The 4,537-nt window shown below is 53.6% G+C and overlaps 1 non-coding gene across 1 annotated transcript; it reads right to left on the reverse strand.

Moving 5' to 3' along the window:
• Nucleotides 1–357: 357 nt before the first annotated feature.
• On the reverse strand, nucleotides 358–439 carry TRNAS-GCU. The gene has a single exon. It is a non-coding gene; the product is annotated as a tRNA-Ser (tRNA).
• Between the last annotated feature and the right edge of the window lie 4,098 nt (nucleotides 440–4,537).

Below are 4,537 nucleotides of genomic sequence, written 5' to 3' on the forward strand. Positions count from 1 at the left end.
CTGGCCAGTGGTTCACCATGTTGCATTTCATTGTGCCTCAGGAAGACTTACCTTCATCGCACCGTCCATTGCGGCGCTGTGGGACACTTACTATGCACAGAATCCTGACATCTCCAGTGCTGAGCCTGTCCTGGGAGCGTGAGTGTGTGACCCCCCCCCCCCCGTCTTCTTTTGAGCTTAGCTGTTAGTATAATAAACATGCTGCTTTCTGCCAAACTCTGGGGGGGGGGGTCATTAGTCCTCCCTAAGCTTACTATCTGGCCCAATTTTGGGTAACAGAAGCAACATTGCTGGATCTGTCATTGTACCAAATGGGGAGATGGTTGTCTATAAAGGAGGGTGAAGACTAAATACATCCGATGAGGATGGGATTCGAACCCATGCGTGCAGAGCACAATGGATTAGCAGTCCATCACCTTAACCACTCGGCCACCTCATCTGAGTTGTCAAGAAGTAGACAGGAGGAGAAATCTAAGGCCAGCAGAGATAGGGCTACTAAGGAGTTTTTAAATAATAAGCATAAGCAGGGGCTGAATGAGCTCCCCCCTCACATCTAGTGAGGAGCTGGGGGAAGACTTCAGGAACAGGCCGTGTTTGCATAGACACCCCTACTCTGCCTAGCTATGCAGCATGAGGGGGCCGCTTCCCCAAAATGACCAGTTTCGGATGGTGGTGGGTAACAAATCACTTTAGCATTGAGTGCAATGAAATGTTATTCTCCTTCCTGTATGAGTGAAGGGCAGCAGAACTTACCTAGGCCGTCCTGACAGAGGGGTGGGTGGGTGAGGAATCGCTTTCATTGGACTGCAGAGAAGTGATTGAGGACGTCACCCTAACCCAGTGGGCCCCAAACATTTCACACTGCGCCCTCGTATCCATGGCTGTGGCCCCTCGGAAGCCGCGGTCGAGAACCGGGGCTGGGAGTGGGGCCGTTGCTTGCTGGGGAGAGGGGTGCAGACAGGGGTAAGGGGGTTGAGGCTGGGCTGGGAGCCAGGGGCCCAGGCTGAGGGTGGGGTTGGAGAAGATCTGGGACAGAGTGGGGCTGAGTGTTGCTCCCTCCCTACCCTCTATGGGGGCTGGCTCAGGCCCTGAGGTGCCCCCATCAATCTTCCTCTGTGTCCCCCTAGGAGTCATGCCCCACATTTTGGGGACCACTGACCCCTACTCGCTAAGCAGGGGCTAGTGATGCCAAAGCCCAGGGAAAGGGAGAACAAGTGCGGGGGCCCCAGCACCGGAACCATGCCCCCCCCACTTCTGTGTGTGGCTCCGCCCCCTTCCACACCTTCCACCCATGGCCCCACCCACTGTCACCTCTGTTCCACCCCTTCCCCCACTGGCCCCACCCGGTCACTCCTTTACCCTGGCCCCGCTGCGGCCCCGAGACCAGAGAAGCTCTGTGCCCTGCTGCAGCCCCCGGGCCGTAGCAGGGACTGGGAGCTCCTCCAGCCCTGGGACTGACATGGGGGAGAGTTTCCCAGGGGGGCCTAATTTGGCCAGGGCCCCTAGTCATGGGCCCCACTGCCCCCTTGGCAACGCAAGGTTTGGGGAGGCTGAGCCCCCCCAGCCTCCATTACAAGCCGCCCAGGCTACCTCTGCTCAGTGGGTGGCCAGTCTCCCTGTGTCTCTGCTGTTCGTGCTGGGGAGCCCGGCCGGCCTTAGGGGTGGGGCCCCCGGCAGCCGCCCAGGGCTCCAGGGGGTCAAAGGGCACCGTGTGGCCGTGCAAAGGTGCTCACTGCTCTCCCCTGCCCCAATGCTCCTCCGTGGCCCCACAGACGCTGGGGGGAGCGAGAAGCAACACTATGTGCTCCCTGCGTCCTGGCCACTTTCCCCACCTGGGCTGGGCTGTGAGGGGTTCTCTGCCCTCCCCTGATGCAGCCCGGCTGAGGAAAGTGACCTGGATGCAGGGAGCTCGGATGATGTCCCTTCTCGCTCCCCTGCCCCTGCTAGGGAAGGCTGCTGTGTGGTGTCTCCATGGCTGCACTTGCAGTGATGCAGGTTTCTCGATCCCATTGTTCCAGGGGCATCCTACTAGATAAAATTGAGCAAGAAATGCTTCCCAGTGGTTTTTAGGACTGGAATTGCTATTTTCAACAGTGATTGCCATTTTTTTTCTAGTTTTGTTTGTTTAAAAGGAAGACAGTGATATTGCATTGGCAAATTCCCCATAGAAACAAAGAATAATAAAGGCACCTCAACTTTTCCTCATTTATGGAGGACAGTCTTATAATACGCATCCAGATCTCCTCCAATCACACAAGCTGAAAATTGTTCCACTTTACTGCAGTTCTATAACCATGCAGGAACCAGTCCTGTCTGTGTTCTGTGCACATCCAAAATTCCTGCTGAATGACCCGCCCTGGGAGCAAGTTACCAGTGACCCAGGGCTGGGGCAGAAGGAGGGTGCAGGTGTGGGGGAGCACTGGTGGGGAAGGGGGAGCCCAGAGCTGGGGCAGCATGGGGTGTGTGGGGAGGAGAGCCCAGGGCTGGGGCGGCTGGGGGGTGCAGGTGGGGGGGGGAGGCCCAGAGCTGGGGCGGCAGGGGGTGAAGGGGGGGGCGGGACAGCCCAGGGCTCGGGCCGCAAGGGTTGTGGGGGGAGCCAAGGGCTGGGGTGGGGCCAGCCACATTTTTTTTCCTTGGGGCAGCAAAAAACCTAGAGCTGGCCCTGCCTCCACCCACCGTGAGGTAGGTAGGAGCGGATCATTATTATCCCTACTCGAAAGAGGGAGAAGCTGAGAAAGGAGAATTGACTTGTCTTAGGTCACACAGCCAGTCAGTGGCAGAGTTGGTAATAGGACCCAAGAGCCCTGATTTTCAATATACCTGCCCCTGGAAATTTCCACTACATGCATCCGACGAAGTGGGTATTCACCCACGAAAGCTCATGCTCCAAAACATCTGCTAGTCTATAAGGTGCCACAGGACTCTTTCCTGCTTTTACAAACTAACCATCAGATCTTGAATTTCAGACATTGAATGACTTGAATAAAGTGCTCTCAGATGAGCTCCAGACCAACAACAGTGCACAGGAATTATTCAGCAAGTATTTGAGGAGAACTGCAATGTTAGAGAGAATCATGAACTGCTCAGAGACCATTAATGCAGAGAACAGCAAAATTAATCAAACACAGAACTGGTTCTGACTTATTTCCTTGGTCTTGAAAGAGACCAACAAGGACCTGAGTCTCCTCCCTGCCAATAACCCCCTGCTCAGCCAATCAGGTTAGAGACTGAGGATGGGAGGCTGAGGGTTCTCACCAGAGAGCCCAAAGGATGGCCCAGGTCACTGGTGGGGATCACTGCCCAAGCACTATTTTAGTCCCACATTTTTGGGTGGACCTCCCACAGTGGGAACTGCAGAGCACTCCCCCGCAACAGATGGATCAGACTGAACAGGTTTCAAACCTCCAGGAGGCTCTTACCTTCTAAACAGGGACAGCTGTTTTCTAGTAAAATCACTAAAAGGGAAGGAGAAAACTCGAAAGAGGTTCCTCCTGGCGCTCACGTCCGTGAACCCGAATACTCTCTCAGTCCTCAGAGAGAAACCTGGAGAAGGAGACTTGCTGCAGCAAAGCCACAGGGGTCTCTGAGGTTTCCCTGGCCCCTCGCCCCTGTCCTGCCTGGCTGATGTCAGCATCTCTGTGAGGTCACCACCTCCCCACCACCTTGGACCAATAGTCTGAGGTCCTGCAAAAGGCCTTTGTGATGTCACGGCCGCACCCCTCCCCTGTTGTGCCAATGTCCTGCCCCTGGCCAGGCACTTTGGAGGTTTGAGCTACTCCCTGTGGATCACCCCACTCAAGGAGCGTTCGTTCTATGCAGCAAGCTGGCTAGACGGGAAAACATCAGATGCTGCTCCCAATGCTACACTCAGTTTTTCAGAAATTAGTCGACTTTATGGCCAGAAGAGACCATTAGAGCATCTAATCTGACCCCCTGCATATCACAGGCCTCCTGTATGACACAAGAGCTACTTTGGGGGCAAACACATTCCAGAAAGGCATCTAGTCTTCATTAAATGACATCAGGAGATGGAGAATCCACCACTTTCCTTGGTAGCTTGTTCCTGTGATGAATCATCCTCGCTGTTGAATATTTGTGCCTTAGTTGTAATACCAATTTGTCTCTTTTCATCTTCCAGCCATTGGGTCTTGTTATGCCTTTCTCTGCTAGATTAAAGAGCCCTTTAATTCCCAAATCTTTTCTCTCCCTGAAGGCACTTCAACACTTCAATGAAGTCACCTTTCAATCTTCTTTTGATAAGCTAAACTGGTTGAGCTCTTTCAATAGCTCACTAGAAGGCATTTTTATCCAGCCCTCAGAACCTTTGGTGGCTCTTTGCTGTCCCAGCTCCAATTTCACAGCTTTTTCAAATGAAGACACCAAAATTGGAGGCAGTATTCCAGTATCAGTCTCACTGATGTCATGTCACCTCCTGTGACGTTATTGACATAATCTGTAACTGTATAGATCACCCATGCGACCACTGTTCTATATTTGCAGCCAATATTGTAGAAAGGTTGTCGTGTAAGGGGTCTAT

The sequence above is a fragment of the Mauremys reevesii genome, linkage group 14 (assembly GCF_016161935.1).
Source record: "Mauremys reevesii isolate NIE-2019 linkage group 14, ASM1616193v1, whole genome shotgun sequence".
In the NCBI taxonomy this organism is placed as follows: Eukaryota; Metazoa; Chordata; order Testudines; family Geoemydidae; genus Mauremys; species Mauremys reevesii.